This window comes from Ochotona curzoniae, unplaced genomic scaffold (assembly GCF_017591425.1).
Source record: "Ochotona curzoniae isolate NIBS_2020 unplaced genomic scaffold, NIBS_Ocur_1.0 scaffold_2476, whole genome shotgun sequence".
NCBI lineage: Eukaryota > Metazoa > Chordata > Mammalia > Lagomorpha > Ochotonidae > Ochotona > Ochotona curzoniae.
Genome location: NW_024467095.1, coordinates 20,854,649 through 20,867,811, shown reverse-complemented (window position 1 = coordinate 20,867,811; position 13,163 = coordinate 20,854,649). Strand labels below are relative to the sequence as shown.

Here is a 13,163-nt window from a genome sequence, read left to right as displayed (position 1 = left end):
TTTCTCCGGTATCTCACACAGGTGCAGGGTCCCAAGGCTTTGGGCTGTCCTCAACCGCCCTCCCAGGCCACAAGCAGGGAGCTGGATGGGAAGTGTAGCTGCCAGGACACAAACTGGTGCCCATATGGGATCCTGGCATGTTCAAGGTGAAGACTATAGCTGCTAGGCTGCTGTGCTGGGTCCACTGGTGTAGTTTTGTTTCTAAGCTGGATCCTGGGTGATACAGAATTGTCCACCAGTGAAGTATTGGGAAGCAGACCATCACAGAGTACTTGTGGGTTGCAGGTGTTGTTCCTGCTGGTGTTCAGGGCAGTGCCCCGTCCCCGACTAGACCCTGGGTCAAAGGGCATGGCTGCAAGTCTGCTGTGTGTTGGGTTTCAGTCAGTTTCCTCCTATGATGGGACTAGAGTAATCCAGTAAAACTTGACCTTTGTCAAGTTGGAGACAAAATGGTCCTACACAGGGGGCACCTGGATTTGAACCAGGGACCTCTTGATCTGCAGTCAAATGCTCTACCCCTGAGCTATACCCCCTGTTGCAAATAGAATCCTGTAATTTATATTTACAGACTCACAACTCCCAAGGGCCTGTGACTCAGCAGCTGCCGGGCTTGCCAACTGCACAGGGACCTCTTGAAGCCACAGCTATAGGTTTTTTTGTTTTTTGTTTTTTCTTTTCCAAAAATGAGACTGTCATTTCTTGACACCAACTTGCAGGGGCGGTGAGTCTCCTTTTGACACAACAAAGTCTGCATGTGGCTTAGTGTGCAGGCGGGTAGGACCAGGAGGGACAGGGCATCCAGGCTGAGTGTCAGCTGATGTCACCTGCCGATCACCCACAGCGTGAGACCGAGGTGACCTCTCTCAGACACCTTTCAAATTCCGTGTCTGCTTCAGGTACGTAAACTTTGAAAGTTGATTTTGATTTTTGTTTCACTCCGCACTGGCTACTTGTTCATCCTGGGTTGCAGTTTTACCGTTTGAGATCCAGTGAGACAGAACCCACACACACACACACACACACACACACACACACACACACCCCAAGGTATATGAAGCAAACTTTTTCTTTTATTATTGGAAAACCAGCTTTACAGAGAGAAAAAAACAACAGAATGATCTTCCATCTGCTGGCTCACTCCCCCAATGGCCGCAAAGGCCGCGGTTGAGCCTGTCTGAAGTCAGGAGCCACGGTCTCCTCAGGGTCTCCCACGTGAGGGCGGTGATGCTTGCAGGTGGAGCATCAGCTAATTAAGCCATTGCGCTGGTCCCCTCCTGAACAGGTGTATTATCCACGGAGCGAAAGCATAGGATGGCAGAAGCTTGGCCATTTCTGACAAGCTGGTTCCCCAAGGCTCAGGAAAGCTGCTCTGGTGGATGGAGTCTCACTGCCCACGACCCTGCTGTCCTGTGCCAAGGGACCCTGGAAAGCAGCCCGCCTTGGGTTGCACACCTGGACTAAGGCGCTGGGAGCCACCCTGCTGTAGGAGGGCCTGGAGCAGGTCCAGCTTTTCCAGCCCCTCCCACCTTAGCTCAGGGTGCCACACTCTGCGTTTTCTAGCAGTTCTTAAGAAGTGCAAAAATTGCCAGATTTGGGTTAGTGCAAGGCCACCCAGAGAACGGCGCATTCTGTTCCTGACTGTAACATCCCTCTAGTCCAGGCTGACCCAGATCTCCTAAAATTGCTGGATTCTTTAGATTTTTTTCTTTCTCTAAGTCATCATCTTTTTTGCATATCTTAACACGGTCCAGAGATGGCTGAGCCCTGGAGAGCCATGTCAGCGCGAATAGCAGAACCACTCCAGGGTGCTTGTGTATGGCTGCATACCAAATGAGCACCCCCCTCAAGTTACCAGCTTAAACCAATGAATATTTATTGTATCAGGTAAATTTAGAGATTCATAAATCTAGAAATGACACAGCTGGGTGGTTCTGAGTCTCTTGAGAAATTTCAGATTAAATGTTATCTAGGGGGCGAGGGTGCAGCGGCATAGTAGGTTAAGCTTCCGCTTGCAGGGCTTATTTCCCACATGTGTGTCGGTTCCTGTCCTGGCTGCTCCATTTCTGATATAGCTCTCTGCTGATGCACTATGAAAGCAGTGGTGGATGGATGGGTCAAATGCTTGGGCCACTGTCCCTACTTGAGAACCCTGAAGAATCCAGAATCCTGGCTTTAGCCAAATTCAGCTCCAATCATTGTGGCCATTTCTGTCTCTCCTCCCTCTCTCTGACTTTCAAGTAAGTCTGTAGGAACAGTCATCTAGGCCTATCATGGTGTGAGAGCTTGCCAGGGACTAGAAGAGGCCTTCTGGGCTGGTCCCCTCACGTGGACGTTGGGAAGGGGCCTGGGTCCCTCAGGGGAATGAGACTGCAGCTCCTCACCATTCGGGCCTCCCCCTGCGGCACGGACACTGGCGAGTGGCCCACCCGAGGGCAGGGCGGCTGCGCGCACAGTCTGACTCATCTCAGAAGCGGAACTCTCATGTCCACTATATCCCATTCACTAGAGGTGTGTGATTGGGCCCAGCGTGACAGCCCAGGACCCAAAGCCAGGAGCCAGGAGCTTTGTCTGGGTCTCCCACGCAGGCTTTGGGTCCCAAGGCTTTGGGCCGTCCTCTGCTGCTTTCCCAGGCCACAAGCAGGGAGCTGGATGGGAAGTGGAGCCACTGGGATTAGAACTGGCGCCCATATAAGATCCTGGCACATGCAAGGCGAGGGCTTTTCGCTGTTAAGCTACTGCACCAGGCCCGGCTGTTTCACTTCTGATCTGAGGCCAAGGTGAGCTTGTAAGCTCCTGGCTTTAGATTGGCTCAGCTAGGCCTTTGCGGCTGTTTGGATAGTGAACCAGTGGAAGGAAGTTCTCTTTCCCTCCTTCTCTCTGTCTCTCCTCTTTTTGTAAATCTGCCTTTCAAATAAATAAACACATATTTTTGGGCCTGGCAGCATGGCCTTGCAGCCAAAGTCCTCGCCTTGAAGCAGCGGGATCCCATATGGGCGCCGGTTCTAATCCCAGCAGCCCCGCTTCCTTTCCAGCTCCCTGCCTGTGGCCCAGGAAGGCAGTCGAGGACGGCCCAGAGCTTTGGGACCCTGCACCTGTGTGGGAGACCCGGAAGAGGCTCCTGGCTTCGGATCGGCATAGTATCGGCCCGTTGCGCTCACTTGGGGAGTGAATCATCGGATGGAAGATCTTCCCCTCTCTCCTCTCTGTATATCTGCCTTTCCAATAAAAAAATAATAATAATAAAAATAAAAAATCTTACAAAAAAAAGTTTATTATTAGAGTGAATACTTAGCACAGCAGTTAGGGTACCGCTTGAGGCACCCACATCCCATGTCCGTGCTTGCGTTGAAGTCCTAGTTCCCCTTCCAGTTCTAGCTTTCCGAGAGGCAGCAGCTGACGGCCCAGGTCCTTCAGGCCCTGCCACCTGCCTGGGATATCCGCATCCCTGGCTTCCGGCTTCAGCCTGGCCCAATCCCAGGTGTTGCCGTCACTGGGGAATCAACCAGACGATGCAAGATTTCTGTGTGTCCCTCTGCTTTTTAAACAAATAAACTGTTCTTGCAGCAATATGTACAAATGCAAATTTCTGAAGCATAACGCCACGGTAAAAACAAGGTTCTTAGCAAGAAGTGCACTAAATCCAGGGGAAATGTAGCAGAAAAGTCCCTGGAGCCCGTGTTGGCACATGCGCGATACACAAGTGCATCCGACAAGCTGTGACATTTTACTAATCAATATGAAAGCTGGATACGTAAAAAAGGAAACAAATGAAGGGACTTACATGCAGATAACAAAAATATTCTTGTGACAGGGCTGTTTAATACAAGATTATTTCATCATGGCAGTCACTTTCTGCCAATCTTCTGAAAATAGCTATCGAGTAGAACTCTTTTCCTTTTAAAAACTACATTTATGTTATGTATTTGAAAGAGTTACAAACTAAGACAGGGAGAGGGAGAGAGATCTTTCTTCCACTTTTCACACTCCAAATGGCTATGATGGCTGGGCGCCGGACCGGGTCAAAGGCAGGAGCCAGAATCTCTCTCCTGGTTTCCTGTAGAAGGACATTGTGACCCTAGAAGGTCAACGAGCGGGATTACTATTGACAGGATAATATTTGTATGAGAACGACCAAATGGATGCCTTTTGTATAACTGATTGGATGTCATTTATATGAGAACAACTGAGTGGCCGCATGTGAATGAGAACACTCGGTGGATATACAAGAGTTCCAAACAAGGGCACAGAAACAATTGATGGGTTCTGTAGATAAGCTCAATACCTCCTCCCTTCTCCTAGGTGACCCTTGGTCTGTAAAGTCTGATGCCGACACTAGCCCTGGCTATTCCCCATCAAGAGAGAGATCTTCTCATCCGCTCCCCAAAGGCCCTCAAAAGCCAGGGCCGGGCCGGGTCGCAGGCGGGAGGCTGGGACTCCATCTACACCTTCCACGTGGGTGCGTGAGCCACCTCCTGCCATCTCCCGTGTGCATCAGCAAGAGACGGGATCAAAAGCACAGCACCCAGAACGTGAACCAGGGACTCTGGCTTGGGACAAGGGAGTCCTGTTTACTTACTGACTAGCAAATTTCTGCCTTAGTGGACACAGAAAATAATTCTATGAGGCCAGTGGTACGATATAGCTGGGTAAGTCCTCACCTGCAGTACTGGCATCCCATATGGGCATGGGTTCAAGTCCCAGCAGCTCCACTTCCAATCCAGCTCCCTGCTAATGTGGTTAGGCAAGCTGCCATGCATGGCTCAAGCTGGGGCTCCCGCATCCACAATGGGCAACTGTTGCTGTCCTGCAGCAATGGACTTGGTGCAGCCTATAACACACTACTCCAAAGCCCTTTGCCACACACCAGACCGCTGGCCTGGTCCCTGCCCCAGAGAAGCAGTTTTCATTGATGAACATCCACGCTCAGCCACTGTCCCTTCAGGTCTGACTGTGACATGTCCTCTAAGTGGGAGCTGGTGAGAGCGGTTCTCCCAGTCTAAAGGGCTTCCAGAGACCACCTCTGATACACTGACTTTTCTGTAACACCTTGCAGGAGGAAAGAAAGATCAGTGGGAAGTTGGCTGTTCAATATCGCAGTGATCCTTACAGGGCAAGAGGACAGACTGGCAGGATGCCCAGTGACCAGCTCGGCAGACAGTGGCGTGTTGAGCTGCAAACCCAGGGCTGCAGGCAAAAGCAGGAGATAGTCTTGACCTTGCGCTTGTGGCCTCTAGCACTGTGAAAAAAAATACACCCCTGTTGCTTGAAGCCCCCCCCCCCACACCCCCAGCTTGTGGTACTTCGTGACACAGCCCTAGGAACTAACACATACTCCGCCGCAGGACTGGGGAGGCAGGCAAGCCCCAAATGCTCCTGATGAGAGTTTAGTATTACTCTAAGAGTAAGTGGATTAAGCTAGCTAAAACTAGCATCAACTCTGAATTCTCCACCCATCCACGTGGTGGCGCCAGTTAGAAATGCATTCACGGGCTCTCACCGCGGTTCCACTGGCTAATCCTCTGCCTGTGGTGCCAGGATCCCATATGGGTGCTGCTTTGTGCCCAAGTTGCTCCACTTCCCACCCAGCTCCCTGCTTGTGGCCTGGGAAGGCAGTGGAGGACCCTTGGCAGTGGAGAGCCTTGGGACCCTGCACCCGCGTGGGCGACCCGGAGGAGCTCTCCTGTCTCCTGGCCTCAGATCGGCACAGCTCTGGAAGCTGTGGTCACTTGGGGAGTGAATCAGCAGATGGAAGATCTTTTCCTCTTTGTCTCTTTCTCTCTGTAAATTTGCCTTTGAAATAAAAAATAAACATATTTTTAAAAAATGCATTCAAACCTGGATCCTCACAGCATAAGCTCACTGCATCCCTCCATCGCCACGCACCCTTAGGTTCCCTGTTCTTATCCCCCATTCCTCAGGTTCGCCATGTCCTTGTCAGCCTACCTACCCGCAGCCAGCTGGGAACTGGCCACACCGGGGACGCTCTGCTGGACAAGTTGGCAGCGTGCATCGGGAATCTGATGACGCCTGAATCCTCTGGGCAATTCCATGTCTCTGAAAATACGAGGCAACTGTTTGCAAAACATATCAAGAAGAAAAATAAAAGCCCAGCGCATCATCACCACGCTACAGCTGTCACCACGCTGGCTGACTGAAGCTTGCCTTCTCTGTAAAACTGCCCTGGCTCCCTTCTGATCCACACTTCAGAGGAGACACCAGCAGAGGCCAGCAGTGTTTGTTGAGACATGTTCCGAGACAGACCAGGTCAGTCAAGACAGGAGACGAGAGCCTTTCTTCCCGATCGGGGGTGTGCGTCCCCAAAGGAAAGGGGTACTGGCTGGTGATGCGGCCGGGACGCTCTGATAGGCAGCTGGGAGGTGCACATCTTTGGGCTCTCCGAGAACTTACTTACAAACGCGATTCTTCTAGGCTGAGCTCCCGTTTAGCAGGATACTCTGACAGACCCAGGTGCGTGTGTCGGGAAGGTGTGGGGGGAGCAGCGAGGTCCAGCACGGCCCCAGCAGAGAGCAGGTTCCTTGGTTTCACTCCTGGAGGAGGGTCTGTGGCCACCCCCAGACGCTCAGGTCTTAACATCTGCCTGAGAAAATGAGAAAACTGGGTGGAAACAATGAGAAGCTGTGTAGGACCGTGGCATATGAGTCTTAATGCTCCCTTCTGGGACCCTCGGATGTCTCAGCCCCAGCTTGCTGAGGCCTCATCTTCGCATTTGCATGGGGGATTTTGTATAACCAACGGACTCCCCCAGATCTCTTGGGGGACAGATCTCTTGCCCAGGGACAGGTGGGCAAGAACAAGAGAGCTGCTTCTGTTAAAAGGGGAGTGGTCGTGTGGGGAGCAGGGTCGCCGGAGGGGGAGGGCAGCTCGGCGGAGGGCGGCGACGGGCGCGCGCCTCGACCACCACCGAGAGGGCCTGCGCTGCTGCTAGAGCGGCCGCCCGGCCTCCCGGGCCTGGCCGGCAGGGGGCAGCCAGCACCGCCCCGCGCCGCCCGGAGCCGCCCCGACGCCAGCAGCCTGGACGCCAGCCGCCCCTCACCGCCCCCTCCACCACCAGCCCCACGCCGCCCGGAGCCGCCCCGACGCCAGCAGCCCCGACGCCAGCCGCCCCTCACCGCCCCGACCCGACCAGCCCCAACACCACCAGCCCCGACACCACCAGCCCCGACGCCACCGGCCCCGACGCCACCCGCCCGGAGCCGCCCCGACCCGACCAGCCCCAACACCACCAGCCCCGACGCCACCCGACCCGACGTGGGCCGCCGGCGGGCGCGAGGCCTCCGGGCTCCTCAGAGTGGGCCGCGGCCGCCCGGCGGGGGAGAATGGGACTCCCAGTCCTTAGAATGAACTCACACATATCGACGTCCTAAGGCATATAAAAATGCATTTTGAAGTTAAAAAGCAATCGTTTTCACTCAACCTCTGTGATGACTGCAGTCCTGTGAAGTACACACTTAGGCTCCCCACTTAGGGTTCCTGAAATTGGGGCTCAGGATTCCGAGGGGGGCAGGTGGAAGGGCTCCCGGGCAGTGGACACTGGCGATGTGGCCAGCGAGCGAGACGGAGGATGGCAGAATCCGCAAAGCGTGGGAAGCCTGGGCCTGGCACGAAGACCCAGGCCTCCGCGGGTGCCATTCCCGCAGACAACCGGAGGAGTGGGTGGACGCCAGCCGGGCAGGACGATGGACGGCACGAGCCTAGCATCAGAGCCTGGCACCGTGATTTCACTGACCGCCAAGGAAGGACAGGAGGCCTCCCTGGGCTGCCTGCCAGGGGGCCTGTGGAAGGTTCCATGTGGCTGAGATGCGGGGTTTCTTATCGGGCAGCTGGGCGGCCTTCCTTCCAAGGCCAGGGCTGCACACAGCGAGCGCCGTGGAACTACGGTAAAAAGGATTGGACAGTGACCCTGGGAGTCGCTGATGTGTGTGTGTGTGTGTGTGTGTGTGTGTGTGTGAGAGAGAGAGAGAGAGAGATTTCAGGAAATTGGCCGAGCAGAGATGCTGGACCACCCCCCGGGCTTCTTCCTGGACGCTGCTCCCGGAAACGCATTCATCGTCTGCCCAGCGCGCCTCTTAGGTGCCCAGCCTTGGTGCCAGACTTTGGAGCAAGGCACAAGATGGGTAAAGCCCACCCCACACCCACTTCCGTATTTTCACACAGTGAACTGGGGAGGGGGACAGAAGGGTTATTTGACTAAGGGATCCTGGGGGTTTCACGTAAGAGCCTGGAAGACATTGCCAGAAGAATCGCAGGAAATGTGGCTGGTCATCAGAAATTTGATGAAGATTTTGGTGTATGGAATCCGAAAGAGATTCTACAGTAGACTCACATTCACTTCCTCTAGACGAGGGAGGGATTCTCCCAGGTAACTCACTGGTTTTGAAGGATCCTCATCCCAGGTGTGTGGGAAAGGGGGGTTTTCCAAACTTCCACTTACGGATGATGCTGGAGACGGTCGCTTCGAGAAATAAGGGACAATTCAATTCTTTTTTTTTTTTAATTAAGATTTTTAAAAAATTTATTTATTTTTATTACAAAGTCATATATACAGAGAGGAGGAGGAAAGACAGAGAGGAAGATCTTCCATCCGATGATTCACTCCCCAAGTAAGCGTAATGGCCAATGAGATGCCGATCCGAAGCCAGGAGCCAGGAACCTCTTCCGGATCCCACACAGGTGCAGGGTCCCAAAGCTTTGGGCCGTCCTCAACTGCTTTCCCAGGCCACAAGCAGGGCGCTGGATGGGAAGTAGGGCTGCTGGGATTAGAACCAGTGCCCATATGGGATCCCGGCGCATTCAAAGCAAGGACTTTATCCACTAGGCCACGCCGCTGGGCCCAGATTTATTTATTTTTATTGGAAAGGCAGATATACAGAGAGGAAGAGAGACAGAGAGGAAGATCTTCCGACCGATGATTCACTCCCCAAGTGACTGCAATGGCTGGAGCTGAGCCAATCCGAAGCCAGGAGCCAGGAGCTTCTTCTAGGCCTCCCATACGAGTGCAGGGTCCCAAGGCTTTGGGCTGTCCTTGACTGCTTTCCCAGGCCACAAGCAGGGAGCTGGATGGGAAGCGGAGCCGCCGGGATTAGAACAGACGCCCATATGAGATCCCAGCATGAACAAGGTGAGAACCTGGACAATTCTCAGTGAAATTTGAACTGTTTGGAACTTGGAAATTCTTTTCCTAGTCAGAAAAACAACAACGTTACTTCTTTATTTGGGAGAACAAAGTTTCCAATGAATCCTCCCATTTGGTTATATGCTTTACATGCTGATGTGAGTTAAGCTGTTTGGTAACATGAACACCCAAGCATGTTTGTGTGCAGCGAAGGCTTGTTCCAAGACTCCGAGGAGCTGGCACAGATTTGGACAGGAAAAATGTGTCTGTTTCTCTCAATATGTCTACTCTTTGAATTAAATGTACTGGAGTTTAGCTGTTTTGTCTGGGTAGTGACTTGCTTTTTCAGCAGTGTTTTCAGATATTTTTCCCCAATTAATTTCAAAATGTAGCACAAATCTGCTTTAGGGAGGCACTGGTTAATTCAAGTCAGCTAAGCAACTACCAGATTCATGTAGAAAAGGGAATCATAATTTTAGTTGGATATTTCATTTATTATTATTAAATTGTTCCGAAGGTAACTATGGGAACTATGGGAACAAATTTAGTATCTTTTTTTTTTAAAGATTTATTTATTTTTATTGGAAAGTCAGATATACAGAGAGGAAGAGAGACAGAGAGAGGAAGATCTTCCGTCTGATGATTCACTCCCCAAGTGAGCGCAACGGCTGGAGCTGAGCCAATCCAAAGCCGGGAGCCTGGAGCTCTTCTGGGTCTCCCATGCAGCCAGGGCTGGTAGCCTCTTCTGGGTCTGTTGTGCCGGTGCAGGGTCCCAAGGCTTTGGGCCTTCCCCCACTGCTTTCCCAGGCCACAAGCAGGGAGCCGGATGGGAAACGGAACTTTCGGGATTAGAACAGGCACCCATATGGGATCCCAGTGAGTTCAAGGCGAGGACCATAACCACTATGCTATTATGCTGGGCCCCAAACTTAGTATCTTTACTTTTGTGCAAAATTAATGAGATTTTCAATGGTGATATCAATCCAAGTAGGAACATACTTAAAAATATCAATATTTACCTGCAGAAACTTGATCATGGAACCATGCGGTTCTTGAATGTGGGAAAAATGGCAAAATGTCACATTCCTTGGCACTGACTTTTCTGAACTAAGTTTAGCTTAACTCCAATCAATTTCAATCATTTGAGGGTATAATTTTGGGTTTGTATATTCTGTTAATAAACTGACTGAAATGGAATTCTTCGAAAGGTTTTTAAGGACTTTCATGAAGTGCAACAGGCTAATCCGCTGCCCTGTGGTGCCGGCATCTCATATGGGTGCTGGTTTGTGTCCCAATTGCTTCTCATCCAGTTCTTAGTTTATGGCCTGGTAAAGCAGAGGAGCATGTTATCTGTAAACCATGTGAGAGGCCCAGAAGAACCTCCTGGCTCCTGGGCTCAGAGCAGCTCAGCTCTGGCTGTTGTAACCATCTGGGGAGTAAGCCAATGGGTGGAAGATTTTCTCTTATCCCTCTGTAAAAGACACCTTTCCAATACAAATAAATAGTTTAAAAACACTTTTTAAACTCATTAAATTCTAAAACTCAAGTCTAATGTCCTAATACTCAGCCATTTAATAGCAATCAATAGCCAGTTCCTGGGCCCGGCGCGGTAAGTGGATAAGGTCCTCACCTTGCATGCGGCAGGATCCCATATGGGCGTCAGTTCTAATCCCGGCAGCCCCGCTTCCCATCCAGCTCCCTGCTTGTGGCCTGGGAAAGCAGTGGAGGAAGGCCCAAAGCCTTGGGACCCTGCACCGGCACGACAGACCCAGAAGAGGCTACCAGCCCTGGCTTTGGATTGACAGCTCAGCTCTGACCATGGTGGCCACTTGGGGAGTGAGTCAGCAGACAGATGATCTTCCTCTCTGTCTTTCCTCCTCCCTGTATATCTGCCTTTTCAATTAAAATAAATAGATGTATAATTTAAAAAGAGCCAGTTACTAATAGGGATGGAAATGTTCATTGGATACATTATGGCATTAAAATTCAACTTTTCATTACCTGAGTCAACAGACAGTAGTGACGCCTCTGGATTCTCTCAGGTTGCTACAGGAACCTGGATATTGTTTTACAGAGTGGCAGTGGAGGGAAGGGTATGGATCAGGAGGTGACAGCACGGAGCCTGGGCCATTCAGGATCAGGGCTACGCTTTTATCAGGGAGCACCGTGTTCCACTTGACCCAGCTACTCCGACCGGCTCGGGGCCAACATCACAGCAAGATGCACAAGAGGAGCTGTGTGTGATCACGAGTGGGGTTCCTCCTGCAGTCCCTAGGGAATCGAGGGGCTCAGGGTAACATGGGGTCTAGCTTGGTCCCCAGCCATCCATGCACCGAGCAGTGTCTAGTCTGTGCTGCTCAGGTGAACTGAGCTACTTGTTGAAATGCTGCCTGGGCTGGCCTGGCTGGCCAGTGAACTGCCCGCTTTCAGCCAAGTCCAGACTTAACACGCACCACAGCACAGAGCAACAAACTAGAGAAAGAGTGTGGGCTGCCTTTTATTACTGTTATCATTCAGAATCCATGCTGTACCTGGGAAGCGGTACGGTGGTGGGTAACAGCACACACCTTGGTTCACCACACTTAGGGTTAAATTCCAGCCACGTGATCTTTCCAAGTTCCCGTCAAAGGGAGCACACACCGATCTCACAGTTTGCAGCGAAATAAAACAAAATGAACTCTTTTACTTAGCTCAGAGTTGGAACAGGGCAAGGGTCGAGGAATCATAATTATCACCATCCTGAATATAGTCATTGCTCGTCTGGTTTCTATGGGATGTTCTCATGTGAGATTATCAGTAGTACATGCTAAGTTTAATTTTTTTCTTTGATATTTATTTATTTGAAAGAGCTATGAAGAGAGAGGAAGAGCAACTGGCACTGAGGCCCAGTGCTTCAAACTGCTGCCTGTTCTTGCTGCCATCCCATTTGGGCGCAGGTTCCAGTCCCGGCTGCTCCACTTCAGATCCAGTTCCCTGCCTGCGGCCTGGGAAAGCAGCAGAGGATGGCCCACATGCTTGGGCCCCTGCATCCATATGGGAAACCCAGAAGAAGTTCCTGGCTTCAGACGAGCCCAACTCATGCTATCGTGGCCATTTGGGGGAGTGAACTGGCAGATGGAAGATCTTTTTTCTGTTTTCCCTCTCTTCCTATGAATCTTCCTATCAAATAAATAAAATTAAATTAAAAAGAGAGAGAGAGGGAGGGACAGACAGAGAGCTTTCATTGGCTGGTTGCCTCTCTAGTGGCAGCAATGGCCAGAGCTGGGCCAGGTTGAAGCCAGGAGCCTGGGACTCCATCGGGTTTCCCATAAGTACTTCAGACATCTGCTGTTGATTTCTCAAGTACACGAACAGGAAGTGGGATTAGAAGTGGAATAGCCGGGACCCAAACCAGTGTCCGTGTGCGATGCTGGCGTCACAGGCAGGTTTAACCCACTGTGCCACAGAGCTGGCTTTTTCTTTCTCCATCCCTGTCCTTCCCCTGGGCCCTCCTCTCTCTCCCTTCCCCTCCTTTTCTTCTTTCCTTTCCTCCCTTCTCCCACTTTCTTCCCTTTTTCTCCTTGTTCTCTCTCCCCCTCCTTTGCTTTTGTCCTCTCTTAACTTCTTTCACTCTACTCTAAAGCTGTTCTTTGTAGAAAATAGAACTGTAAGTGTGAGGCCACGTTTTCATTAAAAAAACGAATGAACAAACAAACAAACAAACTCATTTCAAGGAACCCAACTCCCAACAAGGTAAATGCAAAACTGATTGAAATTTTTGTGAAATCTCTAAGTTCCCACTACACCGGGGAAACAGCAAGAGGCTTCCAGAAAGCTGAAGACTGACTGACTCAGCGTTGCCCTGGCAACAGGCAGGCCTGCCTTGGTCCCTGATCCCTTAATCTGAGGAGCTGCCACACAGTGCCTTGGGAAAGCTCTCCCACCAACACCTGGCTTGGTTAACGCTGTCCTGCCGACAGGTGGCTGGTTCTGGCAGAGACAGACCCCCCCCTCCCCAAGGGCTGCCCAGGCGGTTGCACCGCCCAGGGGT

General features: G+C 51.6%; 1 non-coding gene across 1 annotated transcript; it reads right to left on the bottom strand.

Annotated features, from left to right (window-relative positions):
* Positions 1 to 461: 461 nt before the first annotated feature.
* On the bottom strand, positions 462 to 533 carry TRNAC-GCA. Its single transcript has one exon. It is a non-coding gene; the product is annotated as a tRNA-Cys (tRNA).
* Between the last annotated feature and the right edge of the window lie 12,630 nt (positions 534 to 13,163).